The 25,152-nt window shown below is 42.7% G+C and overlaps 1 pseudogene across 3 annotated transcripts in view; it reads right to left on the bottom strand.

Annotated features, from left to right (window-relative positions):
• Nucleotides 1-244: 244 nt before the first annotated feature.
• Nucleotides 245-25,152, bottom strand: part of LOC308585762 (lactosylceramide 4-alpha-galactosyltransferase pseudogene) — an 86,719-nt pseudogene continuing 61,811 nt past the window's right edge. The window contains exon 2 of one of the 3 annotated variants that reach the window (XR_014013507.1): nt 245-1,729. The product of XR_014013507.1 is annotated as a lactosylceramide 4-alpha-galactosyltransferase pseudogene (transcript). The remainder of the gene's footprint in view (nt 1,730-25,152) is intronic. The other 2 variants (XR_014013508.1, XR_014013509.1) reach the window with 2 other exon arrangements.

A 25,152-nucleotide genomic window follows, 5' to 3' on the forward strand; every position in this document is an offset into this window, starting at 1 on the left:
TTATGGGACTGACTTGTGACTTCGCTTTTGTGGCTGTGGCTTGTGACTTCATTTTTGTGACTTGTTTTTGTGACTGTGTAGAACCCAGTTCAGCTACTGGTTGATTGTGTGACTGCAGAAATGGATAAAAGCCCCCCATCCAAACTGACTATCATCAGTGCACGTAAGAAAAAAATATGTTAATTTTATCTAAGATACTGTCTTATTTATTTTATAGTACAGTACATTGATTATTGCCTTCATTTTATGGATTAATGGTCTTGTTTTACAGTAAAATTCGTGTTAAATTGCTGTTTTCGGGGGTGTTTTTCATCATCTGGAAGGGATCAATACACTTTCCATTACTTTCAATGGGAAAGTCCGCTTCAGGTTAAGAACGCACTTCCGGAACCAATTAAGTACTTAACCTGAGGTACCACTGTATTCTTTTCTGAACTCCCAAGCCTGCTGGAACTGACAGCCATTCAGCTGCTCTTTGAAATGTTGAGCCAGCAACTCTACTGCTCCGTGGGGCTACCATTGTCAAATGGTGATAGACAATGGTGATTACCTGCCAGGGCTGAACAGCTTGGCTGATTTGCGTTTGTATCAACAGCAGGCTGCTGCTAGGCCCTGCCCCTTCAGAATGAGATCTTCATGAGCCTGTATGTGGAAGGACAATAGTGGGATTGCAGCTGAGCTAGCAAGGTTTTAGAGGTGATCGCAAGTTGTGTCCCTTGACTTTTCTTATTCCAGACATGCACTGCATAGGTGTTTCTAAACAGTATGGGAAGTTCGGAAGCATTAATTGCTTCAAAATACTTCCTCCAATCCTGCCAGCGAATGGGATAAAAGGCATCTCGTGGGACAGCAGTAACACCCTTACAGCTTTTGCTGCTTTGGAGGCTATGGATAGAGCACCACCTCATAAAAATGCGAGTCAGGAGCTCTGGGCCCTGGTGCCCCCAGATCCAGCTGTTGTAGTCCACCACAAAGTCCTGCATGCAAAGCTCTATAAACTTGTGTTTGGGCTCAAACGAGAGAAAGGCACCATTAAGCATATATTTGGACTGCATACCAAGCACATTGGTGAGGTTATTTAAGTTCTTGAGGACTATGAAGTCTGTGTCTAAATAGATGCCACCAAGTTTCCACATGATGGCGATTCGGCATGCATCAGAAAGGATGTGCAAGTAATATGGCTCCCGCCTCTGCTGAGCCACTGAGTACCAGCCAGCGAGGGGGGTGTTAGAGAAAAGGTTAATCAAGTCCAAATGTTTGAATTCAATGTTGGGGAAACAGCTAAGCAAGGAGAAGGCCACATGTTTGGGCAAAGTCTTATTGTAGCTTGCTAAACCCTTCATAAGAACAATGATTCTGGACTCAGGGTGAACCCTGGCTGCTGATTCAACAGAACACATAAACAGGAAGTTTGGATTCATTCGTTCCGATGTTTCTACAAAGTATATGTCTTTGTGTGATGAAGGAGGCCATCTGGATGAAGGAGTGGGAAGAGGAGGACACTTAACCTCTGTAGGCAAACTGTAGTGCTGTCTCTTGTCTTGGGCATCCTGGGTGATTCTCCAGTAGAACATGATACAGATGAAGGACATGAACTTAAAGATGATAATGCACACAGCCCAGAGTTTGTAGTTTGAAGTCAACTTGATTAATTTCAGTATGCAGGTAGGCACTTTCCACATCGTCTACTCACTACAGAGTTTTGAACTTGAAGGAAAACCAAAATGAGCTGCAAGCAAACAAACAAACCAAATGAATTAATAACTTGATTAATAAATAAGGAGTGAAATAAATACAAAGTGGCAACATAAATTGCTGATCATGATTACAACTGAGGTGATCCCCCCCCCCGAAAATTAGCTACCCCTCCCAGTTTGGTGCCATCTGCAAATTTGATGAGCATACCCTCATTTCCTTCATCCAAGTTAGATAATGATGTTGGACAACGACAGGCCCAGGATAGAACCCTGAAGCACCTCACTTGACACTTTGCTCCAGGAAGACGAAGAACCATTCATGAGTACTCTTTGTTCGATCAGTCAACCAGCTACAAATCCACCTAACAGTCATAGAGCCCACATTTTACCAGCTTCCTCACAAGAATATCACGGGGGACTCTGTCAAAAACTTTACTGAAATCAAAATACACTATATCCACAGCATTCCCCTGATCCACCAAGATTGTAACTCAATAAAAAAAGAGAAGACCTTTATAGGACTATTATGGACCTTTCCTGGAATCAATGTCAAGCTCACCGGTTAGTAGTTACCTGGGTCTTCTTTTTTCCCTTTTTGAAGATTTTGGAGACAACGTTTGCCCATCTCCAGTCTTCAGGGGCTTCACCTGTTCTCCAAGGATTCTCAAAGATTAAAGGCAATCAACAGATCATTGATTCCCATAATCTCTCATCACTAGTCATGCTGACTGGGGCTGAACCCAGCAATACTTGGAGGTGGGAAGATTCTTCTCCAGAGAAATAACCCAGAGATGCATTTTAAATAGGACACATTCTAATCATGTAAAAACACACTGTGGGCTGGATTTAGAAGGCGATTGGGCCAGATCCAGCCCCCAGGCCTTAGTTTGCCTACCTACCCATGCCCTAACCCCTGGAAGGGGATTGGACAGAAGCATCGTGAGCGCCTGGATTCCTTTAACGGAATACCCGATCGCACATTGGGAGGGGCAGGTGTGACAACCTCCCCTCCCCTCCACCTTGAACCAATGCCTAACCGCCAAACCTTACCAAGTTGTGATGATTTGCTACGTGGCAGGCAAAACCCAAGTGGCACCAGCCAATCCGCCAAATGGGAAAATTCCTACCGGGCCCCTGTCCCAAAAGCAGGCGACCCACGACGGCATAGCAAGGTCATAGCAAGACCTTAAATATAGGGAGGGTGGTGAACGAGGCACTAAGAGGAAGCTCAAAGCTACGTGCAGTGGCATAAATAGGTCCCCCGGCTGCAAATTCTCTCAACCCCATTGGCCAGACTTCTCCCAGCAACCGAGGGACCCAATCGGGTTGTTGTGGCTATCCAATCGCTCCCCCCCCAAAACGGTGAGGTCAGTCTTGGAGATCTCACCGGAAACACGTGCCCTCCGTGATGAGGACACGATTTCTAGAATCAGTGGAGGCAGACCACTTACTTTTTTCCGGTGCATGTTCAGACAGGAAAAGGGAAGAGTTATCAATGTGTATCAAGTAACTTCTCCCACCCTTGAGGACAGCAGGATCTAGAACCAATCTAGATTGAAAGTGGCGTGTCAAGGATGAGCACAGACGATTCCAGATTGGGAAACTACATTTTTGTCCTCCAAATAGCTGTGTGTGTGTGCAGCCTCAATCTACTGGCAAGAGTAGATTATTTTTTCCATTTAACTTCTTTTTTTTAAAAAAAAATCCATCCTGAGGAAGTGATCGGCACAACAAAAAAGCTTTCATATGCAACACTGACTAGTCAAAACAAAGGCATCATTTTGATGTGTATTTTGTCTTTTCCAGCCATGTATTGTCAGGAACAAAAACAGGTTTATTTAGTTACAAGCATGGCTGCTGTTGACTTAGTGGGTCACAAGTTATGCAAATCTGCACCAGTTGCTTCCAGATCTCTTGATCCCAAGCAGAAAAGAAACTTTCTAAAGCATATTAAAAAGAAAAGGCCACAAACAATATTATTTTCTTTCTCATAAACATTTGAAAGAAGGAAATGGATAGATTTTTCATTGGCTCAACATACTATTTCTCAAAGGCAATTTGTCTGGAAATGGCAGTAGTGACTGTTAACCTAAACATTAGAATTTGAAGGCATGACTTTAAAAAATGACAGCACTGATATTAAAAAGTCTTCTCACTTTTCTGTGAGAATATCTGCCCCTGCCTAAACCACAGTGCTGTAATAATTCCTTCCATGCCACTCTCCTGAAAGGAGGGATCCCATGTTTGGAGCAGAGGTGATGAATGGCAGTCATTCCCTCAACATGGCTTTCATATCCAGCCTGAGTACCTGGGCCAGCCAAAGTGAGTACCTGCCTGTTGCCATAAACCATGGAAAGGACTTTAACAAAATACTGTATTTTTTGCTCTATAAGACTCACTTTTCCCCTCCCAAAAAGTAAGGGGAAATGTGTGTGCGTCTTATGGAGCGAATGCAGGCTGCGCAGCTATCCCAGAAGCCAGAACAGCAAGAGGGATTGCTGCTTTCACTGCGCAGCGATCCCTCTTGCTGTTCTGGCTTCTGAGATTCAGAATATATTTTTTCTTGTTTTCCTCCTTCAAAAACTAGGTGCGTCTTGTGGTCTGGTGCGTCTTATAGAGCGAAAAATACGGTAATAATAAATGTGTAGGAGAGAATGACTACTTTCTGGAGGAGTTTTATGTATTTATGAAGTACAGAAGAAAGTAAGCATGATAAAAGAAGTCAAATGCAAAAAATCTGCTCTTTTTCCAAAGTTGTTTCCTGACTGCAATGATTGCAAACAGCTTGGAAAGAAGCCGCCAGCCAGCCAAACTGTTTTTCTTGTAAACTCAAAAGGAAAGAATGAGAACAACAGCTTTTAGCAAATAACCCTCACACTTGTTTCTCTGAATTTTTGTACCAAAAGGAGAGCTGGAATGTTTCCCCCAATCCCCTTAATGTTCTCTTTCTTTTAAAAACCATTTTGCTGTGGTTCATTTCCCCATCTCTGCTGCAGTGCCATTTGCAGGGGGGAATGGCCGGTTGTTGTTGTTTTTTTAATTATTATTATTATTATTATTATTATTATTATTATTATTATTATTATTATTATTATTATTATATGTACCCAACCCATCTGCCTGACTGGGTTGCCCCAGCCACTCTGGGCAGCTTCCAGCATATATAAAAACATAGCAAAATGTTAAACCTTTAAAAAGCTTCACCAAACAGGTCTGTCTTCAGGTTTAGAATATTCAGCATGGTTTCCACCCAGAAATTCTTCTCCCATGCAGAATGTTAAACAACATTTTATGCAGGCACAGGTGCCAGCTAACAAGGCGGTTACCCCTCTGGTATCCTCAAGGTGTTTGCTGTGGGATGATGTGAACCACAAAGCTGACCACGTTGTAGGTTCATGTACAGAAGTTCTGAGATGTTAAGCCCTGCCCTTGATAAAACTCTCATTGGCTGCTGTGCACTACAAGGTCAGGCCACACAAAGCAGCTTTTATTCAGTTGGCATCCTTTTCTATCTGGGCCAAATCTCTTGACTTTTTTTTTATTTTAAAAAAAAACACACGGCTGTGTCCCCCATCCAGGTTTACAACTCTCTCTTGGTTTCAGGCTCTTTGATTCTGGAAAGGGCTATTGAGCTTCCAAGCAGTTCTCCACCATGGATGAAAGGCAGCTGAAACCAGTCTGTATCTTCTAGACACGAGGCAGTATTAGCAAAAATGACGCCAACATTACAATAGAACGCTTGAGGCAGGGGTAAAACTAGGCGTAAAGGAGTGGAGGGGGAAAGCCTTGACTGAGTAAAGGGGAGGCTACACTCCTTTCCTTAAATGCAGTGGTTTTGAATAGCCCTATTCTATAGAACAGGGGTCTGCAACCTTTAAGACAAAAAGAGCCACTTGGACCCGTTTCCGAAGGAAAAAAAACTGGGAACCGCAAAACTCATCATTATAAAAATACCTTTTTTGTCACTTTTTATTATTTCTTTGTTTGACCCCTCAGAATTACTCCTCCTCATAGAAATAAACGTTAAATTAACAAGTTACCTTTTTTGTGTGTGTGTGTTCTTCACTCCCCTTCAAAACAGTGACCAGCGTACATGCCCCCTTTCAATGCAGTGACCAGCGTACATGCCCCTTACAATGTAGCGGGCGGGCGGGTGGGAAGGTGACGTCGGGACGGTGCGTGACTAACGCACGCACCGCCTCCATGCGACGTCACAGCCAGTACAGCGCCCGCCACAGTGGGGAGTGTCGGGGCGCACAATGCGCCTCCTCCCCTCGCTAGTATCTGCCCCGGAGCCGCAGCAAAGGTGTAAAAGAGCCACATGCAGCTCCGGAGCCACAGGTTGCCGACCCCTGCTATAGAATCATAGAATTCTAGAGATTGTAGAGTCATCCAGTCCAACCCCATGCAGGAATCTCAGCTAAAGCATCCTTGACTGATGGCCATCCAACCTCTGCTTAAAAACTTCCAAGGAAGAAGAGTCCACCACCTCCCGAGTATTCCACTGTCAAACAGCTCTTACTGTTAGAAAGTTCTTCCTGAAGTTTAGTTGGAATCTCTTTTCTTGTAACTTCAATCCATTGGTTTGGGTGCTATTCTCCAGAGCACAATATAGTCAAACCTTGGTTCCCGAATGCCTTAGTTGCCAAACAAATCGGCTCCCAAATGCCACAAACCTGGAAGTAAGTGTCCCGGTTTGCGAACATTTTTCGGAAGCCGAACATCTGATGCGGCTTCCGCTTGAGTGCAGGGAGCTCCTGCAGCCAATCGGAAGCCATGCCTTAGTTTTCAAATGGTTTCAGGAGTCGAATGGACTCCTGGAATGGATTAAGTTTGAGAACCAAGGTACTACTGTAGTTGAAACTGACCAGGGAACTTTTGGTCTAGTAACTACCGCTCCCCCTCTCTTTTCTCATTTCAAAATCTTCCCAAATTCCTCCTGCCGTTGCTCTCATCTTTCCGCCTAAGGTTGCCACTTCTTGAGAAAGAGAGAAATTAAAATACCAATTTTAATTGCACTTGGGTGCAAGTCAACAGATGCAGAAACTGTTTGCAGCTTAGAGAACTGAAGTCAAATCTGGCGACCAAAAATATCAAAAGCAAACTGGTATGCTTTAAACCAGCCAACTTACAATCTTAAACTTTGCTCTTTTTTTCTTTGCTAAGCATCACGTTACTCTTTAAAGACATTCCACAATAGCAGAGCATCAGATAACAATAGTTATAGCAGATTCTAAGACCCTGGCGACATTGTAAAGCGGAAAGCTGAGCAGCTTCTTGAACACTGCCAAATCAGATATGGAAGCCCTACCTCCAAGAAGCCAAGTCTTCCTTCTGCCTTTTACTCCAGCTACCTGGTTGCGTTTGCAGTCAGTGCACCTGCAATTTATATGAGAACACTTCGCAGTACAGTTTACAGGAAACGCTTACCCAAGACAGATTTCAGCAATGCCACTTAGGCTTAAACATGCTTTATCTGCCTGTTAGAGTGTATAACTGAAAGAAAGGCACACAGTTCAAATGCGCGTGGAGCAGGGTTTATAAACTGCAAGAAAATGGCCGTGTACCCAGTTCCAGAGTTGAGAGGAGTTGCGGCTGGTCACATCAGGCCCCCGGCCCCCAGGGAGCAATGTCTGACCAGGTGGCCAGCAGTTGGGAAATCCCGAAATGGTCGTGTGGAAAGGACTTTGCCTCCAATCAGATTGGCCTCGTTTGCACATTTTGCCCTACCCATAATAATAGTCACAACTTTGGTGGATAAGGCATGGGGGGGGGGGAATAAGAAGTCCCAAGGAAAGAAGAATGGATACAAAAACTTATGGAATATGCAGAACTGGTGAAACTTACCCGAAAAATAAGAAATCAAGACAATCTTTTTACAAAAGAATGGGAATGTTTTATTGAATATTTAAAAATTTACTGTAAACAGATAAGAACATTGGCAGGATTATTGTAATAACCTGCAGTTCCAAATTAACTTAATATAATAAATGAGAAAATTAAGTTACTTTGGAATATGCAGAAAATATTTTTAAAAATAATTTAAGGAACCGCAGACAGAGGGGGAGAGAAGTCAAGTTTTGAGATGTTAAAATGATTGTAAAATTATTGTTGAAACTGAAAATCATAAAAAAGATAAGGCTTTAGGTGAAATCCCTTAGTCTAACATCTGGCAGGGTACCACCTCACCCCCACCTCGGAACAGTGTGATCACAGGGGTACCCCGTTGGAGGGTCTAGTTGGAAGTGTCTGTCCAAAAGCCAAGGCCATCCGTGTAGACCTATGTCTCATGATGGACACACAAATCCCAAGATCCCAAGCCCTGCCAAGTTTCAGCCCTCCAGCGGGTGGCTGGGAGGGATACACACCCTAAGCCAAATCCTACCTACATCTGGAATCAATAAAGCTGTGGCTAATTTTAAACCCCAAAACATTGTCTTGTCCAGTTTGTTCTCCGTCTTAGGATGGGCCTTTCTCCCAGGGGAGGAGACACTGCTGCTATAAGAATTTTAAGGTCTTATATATATATATATATATATATATATATATATATATATATATATAATAGATGTTCATAAATGTACCTAGCAAACACATACAAATATGTAAACCACATGCCTGAAACCCACAGAAGATTCCTGAAACCATTTTCTCTCTCCCAAAATGACCTCAAACATTTCTCTGCAAGGTCAAAGGAAGTGGGAAATCTCCCCATTCTCTCTTTCACAAATCCTGTCTTAAGGGCACATTTAAGATATGAATAGGGCGAGCCTGTGACCTGTGATCTGGATTCAGGAATTGAGTACCGTATTTTTCGCTCCATAGGACGCACTTTTTCCCTCCCAAAAAGTAAGGGAAAAAGTCTGTGCGTCTTATGGAGCGAATGTGTGTTCCCTGGAGCCAAATCGCTGTTGTCTTGTGCTCCTGGGCTGCTCTTTGGGGGTGGGGGGAGGAGCCACGGTGCTGTGCCGGCAGCCTCTGCTTTCCCCTGAAGTCCCGACAAGGTTTGCAAGGTTTGCAAGCAGCGGGAAGGCTGTGCGCTCCCGGGCTGCTCTTTGGGGGTGGGGGGAGGAGCCACACGGCTCTGCCTACAGCCTTTGCTTTCCCCTGAAGTCCCGACAAGGTTTGCAAGGTTTGGAAGCAGAGGGAAGATTGTGTGCTGCTGGGGTGCTTTTTGGGGGTGGGGGGAGGAGCCACACTGCTATGCCTACAGCATTTGCTTTCCCCTGAAGTCCCGACAAGGTTTGCAAGGTTTGGAAGCAGAGGGAAGATTGTGTGCTGCTGGGGTGCTTTTGGGGGTGGGGAGCTACACTGCTCTGCCTACAGCCTTTGCTTTCCCCTGAAGTCCCTGCAAGGTTTGCAAGCAGAGGGAAGGCTGTGTGCTCCTGGGGTGGAGGGTGGGGGTGGGGAGCAGCAAATTGCTGTCTCTCAGTGCCTCCTAATTCAACTGCAAAGGATTGCCTAACTGGATTCTGAGCTCCATTTGAAGTTTAAAAATAGTAAGTTTGGGGATTTCTTCAAGTAGCAGTTTTGGGGAAATAGTCATAAATACATGCAAAGGATCTCCACATACCAGTAATAGTAATTTCAGCTAAAACTGAGCAGGTATCTGGCTCAGGAACAGTTTAAACTGCACAGCTATAACCAGACATCCTGTGTGTGTGTGGACCATGTTCCTAGTAGCTAATCTTTACTGCTGAAAAGAGGCTCTGATATTCCACTGCAACTCTATAATTCATTATACAAGTTCTTACAAGTACAGTCCACCTATACTAAACCAAAAACATTGTGTTCTCTTGGTATTGAATGGAAGCTATTTATCTGCCCTCTTTTCCTCCTCTGTTCTTTGCTCAGTCACTCCATTTTGAATCTTCCTTTCAAAACAACCATGCCTGTTTTGAGAAAACTTCAGAGATTTAGGAACTGGAGCACAATCATTTGATCTTTAGCTTCACAGTATTTTAATATTCTTTTGGAAGCCGCCCAGAGTGGCTGGGGAGGCCCAGCCAGATGGGGGGGTATAAATAAATTATTATTATTATTATTATTATTATTATTATTATTATTATTATTATTATTATTATTTTGCTGTTCCTCCATACTCCCAAGCACTTCTCATTTGCACAGCCCTGGTTTCTCTCCCTGACTATTAATATTCTTGATTAGTAACAGTAAAATGCTCAAATTTTAGTTTTTGTGACTGCTGCCAATACTGACTTCCCAGTGATAATGAAAACAGCTACATTATAATGGAATGTGTCCTTTTTCCATTCTCCTCATTATATACCATGGCTCGCTTTAAAGCAGCAAAGTGGACAGGAGCCACACACTTTGCTGTTTTAAATAGTTTAGTACAAAATTTGAGTCAGATTTTTTTCCTTGTTTTCCTGCTCTAAAAACTTGGTGCGTCTTTTGGTCAGGAGCGTCCTATGGAGCGAAAAATACGGTAGTTACCATAACAAAAGAGTGGCCAGGATGCCCAGGTAATCCAATCAGATAGCCTGGCAGACAGGAAGAAACAACACACCCAGATTTCTGCCCCTTTTCTGATGTATTAAGGGGGGTGCTCACAGGCTACACCCCTTCTGTGATGTATGTATGATGTTTCTGGGGGGTGGTCTTGGACGCCAGGGCGGGCAATTTAAAATGTCTATATAAGGGCTTGCACCCATGGCTCGGGGTTCCTCCCCCCCTCCTGTGTGGGGCAGGGAGCACCCTGTTGCAACAGCTTTAATAAAGATCAGGCTTACTAGCTGCTTTGCTTCTCAATATTCTCTGGTTGGTCTCTGTTATTTTCTCCTACTGATAGAGAACCTACAGAAGGTCTCTATATGGGCTCTTGGGTACCCCATAAGGGAAAAGGAGCAGTTTTTGTTTACAACACTGCAAGTGGGACTGCAATGCATTTACATTTGTAATCGAACCTACCTACTTTTTGGTGTCAGCTGTGAACAAGTACATTCCATCTGAAGAGCATTTACCGTATTTTTTGCCCTATAGGATGCACTTTTCCCCCTCCAAAAATGAAGGGGAAATGTGCCTGCGTCTTATGGGGCGAATGCAGGCTTTCGCTGAAGCCTGGAGAGCGAGGGGGGTCGGTGCGCACCGACCCCTCTCGCACTCCAGGCTTCAGGAAGCTCTGCGCAACCCTCGGAAGACCGGCTCCGAGGGTTGTACAGAGCTGCCTGCAGTCCCGGGATCAGCGCAGCTCTGCGCGGCCACCGGGAGCCAGGCGCGAAGTCCCGCCCCACTCTGCTGTCCACTCTCCCCACTCTGCTGCTAGGCCCTGCCCCTTCAGAATGAGATCTTCAGATTTAATACTCCTTTCCAACTCCCAGAATCTCTGCAGCGTTCTTATCACAGTCCCCAAATTCTTTTCTTTCCAGCAAGAGATTTATGGTCTAATTAAACTTTATTACATTCCATCAGTAACACATACAAATCTCAGTCTCTTTTTTCTTGTCTGTTGTTTTTAAATGGAAGTGAGGGGAATTTCTCTGTCTTTCCAACACAGTCATACTTGAGCTTCCCCTCCCCATCCTTTCTTCATTTCATATCACACACAGTTTCCATTTTTGCTTGTTAATATGAATATTACTCCAACGTCCCTTCCTCACTTGTAAATATCTTTTTATCTTATATTCCAGAGAGGGTTGCTGAATCATAAATACATAAAAGAAGCTTAGAATAAACAAACCGTGGGTCGGTCCCCCACCGACTCTCAGGCCAAAGAAAAGCTTATCTCAATTCAAACCTTTGATCCATGTAGCCTGTATATTCAGCAGTATGTTGTTGCAAGCCTTTTCCACCACACACTGGTAATTAAAAGCCAATTAAGGATCCAGTCAAATAGACAACCTCTGCTTCTTAATGGCAGCGTAGGAGGGTTTTCGGTAGACAAAGTGCTTTTGCGCTCAGCGCCTCCGTGTCTCCCGCATTCCATGCTGAAGCAAGAGTCAGGTACCGAGATGAAATGCGAGTGAAGCCCCCCCCCCCCATCCATGGGGGGAATCTGCAAGGATAATTTGCCCTCTATCATCCTTGTTTTTTGTTCGCCAACAATCCCCCGCTATTGTGGGGGCTGGCTCCATTAAGGCAGGCAGGACCGGAAACCCAGCTTGAAAAAGGTTAGTCGCTTCTGACCCAGAGGCTCAATACATGAGATGAGTGATACATATACCACAGAGAAGCCTGTCTCGCCATCTGAGAAAATGCTACCTCGTGCACTCATAGAAGGGAGTCTGATGGCATTTGAAGAATGAATAGGTATGACATGTGTATGGTGGTAGGTACTTATGAGTGGATGCCTCTTGCTCTATTCAGAATTGTCCTGTGCAAACCAAGCTTTTTCAGAAAAATAGTTTTAAGGAGGGGAAAACTCAGTTCCAAAATTCGAACCTTGTGCCACTCCCCACTCCAATGTTCTCTTTGCTTCCCACTTATGTGGCAGCAGTGGAGTTGGAGATGTCTCATTAGAAGTCTCTCTGAGATGCCCTTCTTAGTGTCTCCTTCCTTTCCTGGAATCTTAAACTTTGCTCCAGGCAGCAGCATCTCCTCTCCAGGAATCCTGAGAAAGCTAGTTTTGCAGGGAACTGGAGTTCTTCTTATTACAAACATCTGGCATGTGCTGTGCCTCTACTGAGCATACAAAGACAGAAGCATTCAAGGCACCAAGGAGTAAAAGGGGTGCTTTGTTTAAATGTTGAGCATCGGTGAAAAAAATGCAAAGAAAGTTCTGCTAACTTCATAATGTAGCTGAGCATTAAGAGTTGAGGAGCTTCACATACCAAGCCAAGTAAATGCAAATTTCAGTGGGGCAAGGCACATTAACTGAGGTACGAAATGTTCAGACGCGATCATGAAAATGTATGCAATGCACATGTAGTTCCAGCCTGAATCTATTCCCATCTTTAAATTGCAAAAGCCTGCAGTCATGGTTTCAGTGTCATATTCTGCTGGCACCTAGCCCTTCTTTTTAGAAAATATGCATGTTTCTTTTATGGTCAGAATAAGGAAGAGTCCCAACTCAAAAGTTTGCATATATCTTACTTGGCTATCATAAAAGCACAGTGGTACCTCAGGTTACAAACACTTTGAGTTACGTTTTTTTCGGGTTATGAATGATATTAACCCGGAAGTGAGTTTTCCGAGCTCTTGGAGGCCTCACCGCTGCCCCGAGCCAAGCCCAGACATCCGTGGGGCCTACGGAGGCTCCGCAAATGGCCTCCAGCTGCGTGAGCTCTCAGAGGCCTCCGTGAATGCCGGAAGCCAAGCCAATTGTGGAAGAGGACCCTGAGCCCCCATCCAAACCATGACTATCATCAGCACAGGTAAGGGAAAAAACACATTTCCATTTTGTACTGTTTTGTTAATTTCATTTTATGGATCAATGGCCTCTTTAGGTAGTAAAATTCATGTAAAATTGCTGTTTTAGGGGTCGCTTTTCATCGTCTGGTTCCTGTTGAGTGTGTTTCATTTGTTAATTGAGTCCCTCACTGCTAATCAGAGGCTTCCTGTTGAGTCTGCCAACTGTTGAGTCGCAAGCACCCACGCAACACACAAGTTATATTTGGAGGTTTTGTTTTTGCTAATTTTTTGCATTTTGCTTTGTGTGGCGTTTTCGGTATTTTGACTGTGACTTGACTTGTTCTTCATTTTATGGGACTGACTTGTGACTTCGCTTTTGTGACTGTGGCTTGTGACTTCATTTTTGTGACTTGTTTTTGTGACTGTGTAGAACCCAGTTCAGCTACTGGTTGATTGTGTGACTGCAGAAATGGATAAAAGCCCCCCATCCAAACTGACTATCATCAGTGTACGTAAGAAAATAATATGTTAATTTCATCTAAGATACTGTTTTATTTATTTTATAGTACAGTACATTGATTATTGCCTTCATTTTATGGATCAATGGTCTTGTTTTACAGTAAAATTCGTGTTAAATTGCTGTTTTCGGGGGTGTTTTTCATCATCTGGAACGGATCAATACACTTTCCATTACTTTCAATGGGAAAGTCCGCTTCAGGTTAAGAACGCACTTCCGGAACCAATTAAGTACTTAACCTGAGGTACCACTGTATTCTTTTCTGAACTCCCAAGCCTGCTGGAACTCACAGCCATTCAGCTGCTCTTTGAAATGTTGAGCCAGCAACTCTACTGCTCCGTGGGGCTACCATTGTCAAATAGTGATAGACAATGGCGATTACCTGCCAGGGCTGAACAGCTTGGCTGATTTGCGTTTGTATCAACAGCAGGCTGCTGCTAGGCCCTGCCCCTTCAGAATGAGATCTTCTGATTTAATACCCCTTTCCAACTCCCAGAATCTCTGCAGCCTAAAGATCCCAGGCCACAGAAAGGTTAGGCTGGCCTCAACTAGAGCCAGGGCTTTCTCGGCCGCGGCTCCAATCTGGTGGAACGCTCTGTCACAAGAGACTAGGGCCCTGCAGGACCTGACATCCTTCCGCAGGGCCTGCAAGACAGAGCTGTTCCACCAGGCCTTTTGTCAGGGCGCAGCCTGACCCCCTCCTCTGGCAATCTGCACAAAATTTTGCTTGATGGTTGCCATTAATTTGATTTTAATTTGATTTAATTAATTTTATAATGAATGTTTTAGAATGTTGGACTATTTTGATTGTTGTTAGCCGCCCTGAGCCCAGCTTCGGCTTGGGAGGGCGGGATATAAATAAAATTTATTATTATTATTATTATTATTATTATTATTATTATTATTATTATTATTATTATTATTATTATCACAGTCCCCAAATTCTTTTCTTTCCAGCAAGAGATTTATGGTCTAATTAATCTTTATTACATTCCATCAGTAACACATACGAATCTCAATCTCTTTTTTCTTGTCTGTTGTTTTTAAATGGAAGTGAGGGGAATTTCTCTGTCTTTCCAACACAGTCATACTTGACCTTCCCCTCCCCATCCTTTCTTCATTTCATATCACACACAGTTTCCATTTTTGCTTGTTAATATGAATATTACTCCAACGTCCCTTCCTCACTTGTAAATATCTTTTTATCTTATATTCCAGGGAGGGTTGCTGAATCATAAATACATAAAAAAAGCTTAGAATAAACAAATCGTGGGTTTTCCTCTCCCCCACCAACTCTCAGGCCAAAGAAAAGCTTATCTCAATTCAAACCTTTGATCCATGTAGCCTGTATATTCAGCAGTATGTTGTTGCAAGCCTTTTCCACCACACACTGGTAATTGAAAGCCAATTAAGGATCCAGTCAAATAGACAACCTCTGCTTCTTAATGGCAGCGTAGGAGGCTTTTCGGCAGACAAAGTGCTTTTGCATTCAGCGCCTCCGTGTCTCCCGCATTCCATGCTGAAGCAAGAGTCAGGTACCGAGATGAAATGCGAGTGAAGCCCCCCCCAAAAAAATCCATGGGGGGAATCTGCAAGGATAATTTGCCCTCTATCATCCTTGTTTTTTGTTCGCCAACAATCCCCCGCTATTGTGGGGGCTGGCTCCATTAAGGCAGGCAGGACCGGAAACCCAGCTTGAAAAAGTTTGGTCGCTTCTGACCCAGAGGTTCAGTACATGAGATGAGTGATACATATACCACAGAGAAGCCTGTCTCGCCATCTGAGAAAATGCTACCTCGTGCACTTTCAGAAGGGAGTCTGATGGCATTTGAAGAATGAACAGGTATGACATGTGTATGGTGGTAGGTACTTATGAGTGGATGCCTCTTGCTCTATTCAGAATTGTCCTGTGCAAACCAAGCTTTTTCAGAAAAATAGTTTTAAGGAGGGGAAAACTCAGTTCCAAAATTCGAACCTTGTGCCACTCCCCACTCCAATGTTCTCTTTGCTTCCCACTTAAGTGGCAGCAGTGGAGTTGGAGATGTCTCATTAGAAGTCTCTCTGAGATGCCCTTCTTAGTGTCTCCTTCCTTTCCTGGAATCTTAAACTTTGCTCCAGGCAGCAGCATCTCCTCTCCAGGAATCCTGAGAAAGGTACTTTTGCAGGGAACTGGAGTTCTTCTTAGTACAAACATCTGGCATGTGCTGTGCCTCTGCTGAGCATGCTGAAGACAGAAGCATTCAAGGCACCAAGGAGTAAAGGGGGTGCTTTGTTTACATGTTGAGCATCAGTGAAAAAAATGCAAAGAAAGTTCTGCTAACTTCAAAATGTAGCTGAGCATTACGAGTTGAGCAGCTTCACATACCAAGCCAAGTAAATGCAAATTTCAGTGAGGCAAGGCACATTAACTGAGGTATGAAAGCTTCAGACGCGATCATGAAAATGTATGCAATGCACATGTAGTTCCAGCCTGAATCTATTCCCATCTTTAAATTGCAAAAGCCTGCAGTCGTGGTTTCAGTGTCATATTCTGCTGGCACCTAGCCCTTCTTTTTAGAAAATATGCATGTTTCTTTCATGGTCAGAATAAGGAAGAGTCCCAACTCAAAAGTTTGCATATATCTTACTTGGCCATCATAAAAGTACAGTGGTACCTCAGGTTACAAACACTTTGAGTTACGTTTTTTTTGGGTTATGAATGATATTAACCCGGAAGTGAGTTTTCTGAGCTCTTGGAGGCCTCACCGCTGCCCAGAGCCAAGCCCAGACATCCGTGGGGCCTACGGAGGCTCCGCAAATGGCCTCCAGCTGCGTGAGCTCTCAGAGGTCTCCGTGAATGCCGGAAGCCAAGCCAATTGTGGAAGAGGACCCTGAGCCCCCATCCAAACCATGACTATCATCAGCACAGGTAAGGAAAAAAACACATTTCCATTTTGTACTGTTTTGTTAATTTCATTTTATGGATCAATGGCCTCTTTAGGTAGTAAAATTCATGTAAAATTGCTGTTTTAGGGGTCGCTTTTCATCGTCTGGTTCCTGTTGAGTGTGTTTCATTTGTTAATTGAGTCCCTCACTGCTAATCAGAGGCTTCCTGTTGAGTCTGCCAACTGTTGAGTCGCAAGCACCCACGCAACACACAAGTTATATTTGGAGGTTTTGTTTTTGTTAATTTTTTGCATTTTGCTTTGTGTGGCGTTTTCGGTTTTTTGACTGTGACTTGACTTGTTCTTCATTTTATGGGACTGACTTGTGACTTCGCTTTTGTGACTGTGGCTTGTGTCTTCATTTTTGTGACTTGTTTTTGTGACTGTGTAGAACCCAGTTCAGCTACTGGTTGATTGTGTGACTGCAGAAATGGATAAAAGCCCCCCATCCAAACTGACTATCATAAGTGCACGTAAGAAAAAAATATGTTAATTTTATCTAAGATACTGTCTTATTTATTTTATAGTACAGTCCATTGATTATTGCCTTCATTTTATGGATCAATGGTCTTGTTTTACAGTAAAATTTGTGTTAAATTGCTGTTTTGGGGGGTGTTTTTCATCATCTGGAACATATCAATACACTTTCCATTACTTTCAATGGGAAAGTCCGCTTCAGGTTAAGAACGCACTTCCGGAACCAATTAAGTACTTAACCTGAGGTACCACTGTATTCTTTTCTGAACTCCCAAGCCTGCTGGAACTGACAGCCATTCAGCTGCTCTTTGAAATGTTGAGCCAGCAACTCTACTGCTCCGTGGGGCTACCATTGTCAAATGGTGATAGACAATGGTGATTACCTGCCAGGGCTGAACAGCTTGGCTGATTTGCGTTTGTATCAACAGCAGGCTGCTGCTAGGCCCTGCCCCTTCAGAATGAGATCTTCAGATTTAATACCCCTTTCCAACTCCCAGAATCTCTGCAGCCTAAACATCCCAGGCCACAGAAAGGTTAGGTTGGCCTCAACTAGAGCCAGGGCTTTCTCGGCCGCGGCTCCAATCTGGTGGAACGCTCTGTCACAAGAGACTAGGGCCCTGCAGGACCTGACATCCTTCCGCAGGGCCTGCAAGACAGAGCTGTTCCACCAGGCCTTTTGTCAGGGCGCAGCCTGACCCCCTCCTCTGGCAATCTGCACAAAATTTTGCTTGATGGTTGCCATTAATTTGATTTTAATTTGATTTAATTAATTTTATAATGAATGTTTTAGAATGTTGGACTATTTTGATTGTTGTTAGCCGCCCTGAGCCCAGCTTCGGCTGGGGAGGGCGGGATATAAATAAAAATTATTATTATTATTATTATTATTATTATTATTATTATTATTATTATTATCACAGTCCCCAAATTCTTTTCTTTCCAGCAAGAGATTTATGGTCTAATTAAACTTTATTACATTCCATCAGTAACACATACAAATCTCAATCTCTTTTTTCTTGTCTGTTGTTTTTAAATGGAAGTGAGGGGAATTTCTCTGTCTTTCCAACACAGTCATACTTGACCTTCCCCTCCCCATCCTTTCTTCATTTCATATCACACACAGTTTCCATTTTTGCTTGTTAATATGAATATTACTCCAACGTCCCTTCCTCACTTGTAAATATCTTTTTATCTTATATTCCAGGGAGGGTTGCTGAATCATAAATACATAAAAGAAGCTTAGAATAAACAAACCGTGGGTTTTCCTCTCCCCCACCAACTCTCAGGCCAAAGAAAAGCTTATCTCAATTCAAACCTTTGACCCATGTAGCCTGTATATTCAGCAGTATGTTGTTGCAACCCTTTCCCACCACACACTGGTAATTGAAAGCCAATTAAGGATCCAGTCAAATAGACAACCTCTGCTTCTTAATGGCAGCGTAGGAGGCTTTTCGGCAGACAAAGTGCTTTTGCACTCAGCGCCTCCGTGTCTCCCGCATTCCATGCTGAAGCAAGAGTCAGGTACCGAGATGAAATGCGAGTGAAGCCCCCCCCCCATCCATGGGGGGAATCTGCAAGGATAATTTGCCCTCTATCATCCTTGTTTTTTGTTCACCAACAATCCCCCGCTATTGTGGGGGCTGGCTCCATTAAGGCAGGCAGGACCGGAAACCCAGCTTGAAAAAGGTTAGTCGCTTCTGACCCAGAGGCTCAATACATGAGATGAGTGATACATATACCACAGAGAAGCCTGTCTCGCCATCTGAGAAAATGCTACCTCGTGCACTTTCAGAAGGGAGTCTGATGGCATTTGAAGAATGAACAGGTATGACATGTGTATGGTGGTAGGTACTTATGAGTGGATGCCTCTTGCTCTATTCAGAATTGTCCTGTGCAAACCAAGCTTTTTCAGAAAAATAGTTTTAAGGAGGGGAAAACTCAGTTCCAAAATTCGAACCTTGTGCCACTCCCCACTCCAATGTTCTCTTTGCTTCCCACTTATGTGGCAGCAGTGGAGTTGGAGATGTCTCATTAGAAGTCTCTCTGAGATGCCCTTCTTAGTGTCTCCTTCCTTTCCTGGAATCTTAAACTTTGCTCCAGGCAGCAGCATCTCCTCTCCAGGAATCCTGAGAAAGGTAGTTTTGCAGGGAACTGGAGTTCTTCTTAGTACAAACATCTGGCATGTGCTGTGCCTCTGCTGAGCATGCTGAAGACAGAAGCATTCAAGGCACCAAGGAGTAAAGGGGGTGCTTTGTTTACATGTTGAGCATCAGTGAAAAAAATGCAAAGAAAGTTCTGCTAACTTCAAAATGTAGCTGAGCATTACGAGTTGAGCAGCTTCACATACCAAGCCAAGTAAATGCAAATTTCAGTGAGGCAAGGCACATTAACTGAGGTATGAAAGCTTCAGACGCGATCATGAAAATGTATGCAATGCACATGTAGTTCCAGCCTGAATCTATTCCCATCTTTAAATTGCAAAAGCCTGCAGTCGTGGTTTCAGTGTCATATTCTGCTGGCACCTAGCCCTTCTTTTTAGAAAATATGCATGTTTCTTTTATGGTCAGAATAAGGAAGAGTCCCAACTCAAAAGTTTGCATATATCTTACTTGGCCATCATAAAAGTACAGTGGTACCTCAGGTTACAAACACTTTGAGTTACGTTTTTTTTGGGTTATGAATGATATTAACCCGGAAGTGAGTTTTCCGAGCTCTTGGAGGCCTCACCGCTGCCCCGAGCCAAGCCCAGACATCTGTGGGGCCTACGGAGGCTCCGCAAATGGCCTCCAGCTGCGTGTGCTCTCAGAGGTCTCCGTGAATGCCGGAAGCCAAGCCAATTGTGGAAGAGGACCCTGAGCCCCTGTCCAAACCATGACTATCATCAGCACAGGTAAGGAAAAAAACACATTTCCATTTTGTACTGTTTTGTTAATTTCATTTTATGGATCAATGGCCTCTTTAGGTAGTAAAATTCATGTAAAATTGCTGTTTTAGGGGTCGCTTTTCATCGTCTGGTTATGTTTTTCATCATCTGGAACAGATCAATACACTTTCCATTACTTTCAATGGGAAAGTCCGCTTCAGGTTAAGAACGCACTTCCGGAACCAATTAAATACTTAACCTGAGGTACCACTGTATTCTTTTCTGAACTCCCAAGCCTGCTGGAACTCACAGCCATTCAGCTGCTCTTTGAAATGTTGAGCCAGCAACTCTACTGCTCCGTGGGGCTACCATTGTCAAATAGTGATAGACAATGGCGATTACCTGCCAGGGCTGAACAGCTTGGCTGATTTGCGTTTGTATCAACAGCAGGCTGCTGCTAGGCCCTGCCCCTTCAGAATGAGATCTTCATGAGCCTGTATGTGGAAGGACAATAGTGGGATTGCAGCTGAGCTAGCAAGGTTTTAGAGGTGATTGCAAGTTGTGTAGATTCCGGTCAGCGCCAGCGATTAATGGCGGATTTCCCTCCGAACTCTGGAGGGAGTCTGCTCCGCGAGTTCGGGTCCTACCGCTACGGCGAAGCGGGGACCCTTAAAAATCACAGGCGCAGAAGCCTGTGAACAAGGAGACTCGGCGGGCACCTTTGCGCCCCCACAAAACCGCGAAGGAGCCTTTTTAAAGGCTCCGGAACGGTAGCGGGTGCGTGGCGCGGTGCTGAGAGTCGTCACCCAAGCCCGTGGAGCGAAGCCACGTCGCCATTGTCAGAGAGCGCTGATTCCTTCCTGAAATTTGGATTGGAAATATCTACCCGTGAGTAGGACTTAAAAGAACTACTTGGATTTGAAATTTATTCTATACAATTTGGCCGGAAACGGGAGAGGCATAAAATAAGGAAGTCTGCCTTTCCGGACTGTAGAAAGATCAAAAGCAAAGAGAGTGTAAAGCTGCAATCGGAGAAGGATTATATAGAAGGCAAGTAAACGTAACATCAAAGCTGAAACCCCCCTCCTATTTGCAGGAATAGGGGGGGAGGAAAGTGTACTTTATAAACCTGCATGAAAAGGAACTTTTGGGGAAAATTTATCTGCCGTTTTAAACCCCTGGAACGGATTGCCTTGATAGGGAAGCCGAATAGAGGACTGTCATTCTGCTAAAGAAAGTTTCTTTGAATAGACACTTTATTTAACTTTGGGAAAGATACAAAATTACTGGACTATTAAGACTTAAGTATAAATTTGGGAACTGTTGCAGTGGACCTTTGCGGGACATTGAGGATATTTTGGAGGAGACATTTTGTAGCAAAGACTCTGGAGATCCCCCCCAGAGGACTTTGTTGAAACAGTTGCAAACTGGACTTCTATGGCCAAGTTATTGGAACTCTCCACTTGAAAACAATCTACAGGCGTGGGAACGACCTTGGCTTGGTGTGAGAGTGTTATGGATGACGATAGAACTACTAGATCCGGTAAACATTACAAGACTGTCACTCCACATCAGCGAAGGGCTTCAGTTTCAAGTACAGTAACAGCTGCAGCTGGACAAACAAAAGCAAAAACTATGTCATCTGATGCTGACACAAGCTCTTTGTAAAATAAATGAGTCCTTGGAATTTTTGACAAAACAAGGTGCGGAATCCAGTAAACAACTGGCTGAGGTTTCCACAAAATTAGATTTGAATACGAAAAGCATTAATGAACTGGGAAAGAAGGTGAACTCAAACACACAATCTATTGAAAAGCTCCTAGAAGAATCAGCCACAACTCGTAAGATCGCAGAGGAAGCAAAGGGTATTGCAGTTGCTACCCAGGAAAAGATACCACCAGTCTATAAAAAATTAGAAGATCATGAGTTGGCTTTGTCTATGCTCGAATTGCAAAGGAGAGAAATTTGAGAATAAGAGCGGTGCCTGAAAGTGAAAAGGATAACCTGGTGGACTTTCTTACAAAAGAATTTTCGGACTTTTGGCAACAGGAGTTAGAGAAGGAAGAATTTAAGATTGTGACTGCTTTTAGATTGGGCAGAAGACAAAATAGAAAGAAACCAAGGGACTGTCTGATAACCTTAGGATCGAAAGAAGAAAGAGATAAAATATTGCATCTGCACTACCAAAGAACTCTGGAAATTGAAAATTCTTATGTGGAATTTTTTAAGGATATACCCAAGCATATTTTGGATGCAAGAACTTACTATAAAGATTTGGTTGACTTATTGAGAAAGAACAGAATACTCTTCAGGTGGGAATTTCCTCAAGGCCTATCTTTTAAGTACAAGGGAAGGAAAACAAGAATAAAATCAGTGAGCGACAAGGATCAATTTCTACGAGATAACGAAGAAGACCTTTTGAAAGAAGTGGCTGGAGTGGAACCAGGCTCATCAGCAGAAGAAATACCTGACATAGCTAATCTATCATATGGACTGAACCTACCAACAGAAGAAGAACAACAACTCGGGGCAGTAGGAGGGAAGAGTAAATAATCTCATCATGGCTCTGCAACTTCTAAGCTGGAATTGTAATGGTCTGAACCTTCCCTGAAAAAGGAGGAATGTCTGTCATATATTGAAAAAAGAGCAATTGGACTTGATTTGTTTACAAGAAACACATGTGACAAGGCTGCATAGGAAACTACTCATCAATAAAAGATTAGGACAGGAATTTATTTCATCTGATAAAGTTAAGAAAAGAGGAGTGGTAATCTATGCAAAGGAAAAATTATCTCCGAAATTGATGTTTAAGGATGAACAAGGAAGATTTTTGGCAATTGAAATTCAAGTTCAAGGAGAAAAAATTTTGATATTAGGAATTTATGTACCAAATGAAGGGAAGTCGGAATTCTTTAAGAAGTTGCATGAGATTTTACTGGACTATTTGGATTACAACTTAATTTTGATGGGAGACATGAATGGAGTAGTATCTACAAATATGGACAAGGCACAAAGACAGGTAGTCTCTAAAGATGGAAGACTACCAAAGACCTTCTTTGAAATGACTGAAAATATGGACTTGATTGACATTTGGAGAATAAAGAACCCTCTCAAGAGAGAGGGAACTTTCTTTTCTGAAGCAAAAATGACATGGACTAGAATTGACCAAATTTGGGTTACTAGTGGAATGGCACCGAGAATTAAGAAAGTGGAAATCTGCCCAAAAACGTGCTCCGACCATAATGCGGTGAAGATGGAGATGAAACTAACAACAGCTGGCTCTTTCAGATGGAGGATGAATGACACCTTATTCAGAGATGAGGAGGTATACAGAAAGGCCCAAAAAACACTGAGAGACTATTTTCAAATAAACTTGAAAACAGAGGTCGAAAAGAGAGTAATATGGGACGCAAGTAAAGCTGTTATGCGAGGATTTTTGATACAACAAAATGCAATAAGGAAGAGAAGACAAAATGAGAAAAAGGATAAGATCATGGACAAGATAAAAGAAGGAGAAAAGAAATTAAGATCTAAACCAAAGTCCCAAGAGATCTTGAGAGAGATTAAGTTCTATCAGACACAATATATGGAATTGATGAACCAAGAAATAGAATGGAAAATTAAACAAATGAGACAAAAGACATTTGAATCTGCAGACAAATGTGGTAAACTTCTGGCCTGGCAATTGAAGAAAAGACAAAAATTAAATACGGTTACAAATTTAGAAGTTGAAGGAAGGAACATCTATAAGCCAAATGAGATTAGAAACTGTTTTCAGAGTTATTTTTAAAAACTATATTCACAAGGGCCGGAGAAAGAAAAAGACATAGACGATTTTCTTAAGAAACATGGATTACAAAAAATTTCTCTGCAAAGTAAAATAACTTTAAACCAGAAAATAACTGATCAGGAGATAGAAGGTGCCATTCAAAATATGCAACTGGGCAAATCTCCAGGACCGGATGGGTTGATTTCCAGATATTATAAAGCTTTGAAGGAGTGGCTATTACAACCTTTGAAGGAAGTCTGTAATGAAATTTTGGAGGGGAAAAAAGCACCGGAATCGTGGAAAGAAGCTTACATTACACTCATACCGAAAACTGAGACTGAAAAGACTCAACTAAAGAACTACCGCCCTATATCGCTACTCAATGTGGATTACAAAATTTTTGCAGACATTTTGGCAAAAAGATTGAAAAAAGTATTGATGGAGGAGATTCATAAGGACCAAGCAGGCTTTCTCCCAGGAAGACATTTGTCAGACAACGTGAGGAATATAATAGACATTTTGGAATTACTAGAGGTGAATATAAACACTAAGGCAGTAATGATATTTGTGGATGCGGAGAAAGCTTTTGATAACATTTCTTGGAGTTTCATGAAGAAGAATCTACATGGGATGGGGGTAGGCCAAGGATTTGAGATTGGTATGGGTGCAATTTATTCTGAACAGAAGGCGAAGTTAATTGTAAATAATGTGGTAACGGAAGAATTTAAAATAGAAAAAGGGACACGACAGGGGTGCCCAATTTCCCCATTGCTTTTTATATCAGTCCTGGAGGTTTTGCTAAATATGATCAGAAGAGACCAGCTGGTTAAAGGGGTACAGGTCGGAGCTAAACAGTACAAATTGAGGGCATTTGCAGATGACTTGGTACTTACTTTACAAGAGCCAGACACTAGTACGAAAAGAGTTTTAGAATTAATCCAAGAATTTGGTCAAGTTGCAGGGTTTAAACTGAACAAACAAAAAACTAAGGTATTGGAGAAAAATTTATCAGGTATAGAAAGGGAGAGGTTCCAGAATGAAACAGGTTTGACTGTGGTTAAGAAAGTGAAATACTTGGGGTTTAACATGACATCTAAGAATGTGAATTTATTTAAAGACAATTATGAGAAATGCTGGACAGAAGTTAAAAAAGATCTAGAAATATGGTCAAATTTGAAGCTTTCCTTGTTAGGCTGAATTGCTGCTATTAAGATGAATGTATTGCCTAGAATGCTATTTTTATTTCAAGCATTGCAAATTGTGGACAAGATGGACAGTTTCAAGAGGTGGCAGAAAGACATTTCGAAATTTGTCTGGCAGGGCAAAAAACCCTGAATAAAATTTAAAATTTTAACGGATGCAAAAGAAAGAGGGGGATTTGCCCTGCCGGACTTTAAACTTTATTATGAATCAGCAGCTTTTTGCTGGATGAAAGATTGGCTGCTCCTCGAGAATACAGATATTTTGGATTTGGAAGGATTTAACAATGTATTTGGATGGCATGCATATCTATGGTATGACAAGGTTAAAGCGCATAAGGCTTTTAAAAATCATATCGTTAGGAAAGCACTATATAAGGTTTGGATTAGATATAAAGA

This window comes from Podarcis bocagei, assembly GCF_964188305.1.
Source record: "Podarcis bocagei genome assembly, chromosome: 4".
In the NCBI taxonomy this organism is placed as follows: domain Eukaryota; kingdom Metazoa; phylum Chordata; class Lepidosauria; order Squamata; family Lacertidae; genus Podarcis; species Podarcis bocagei.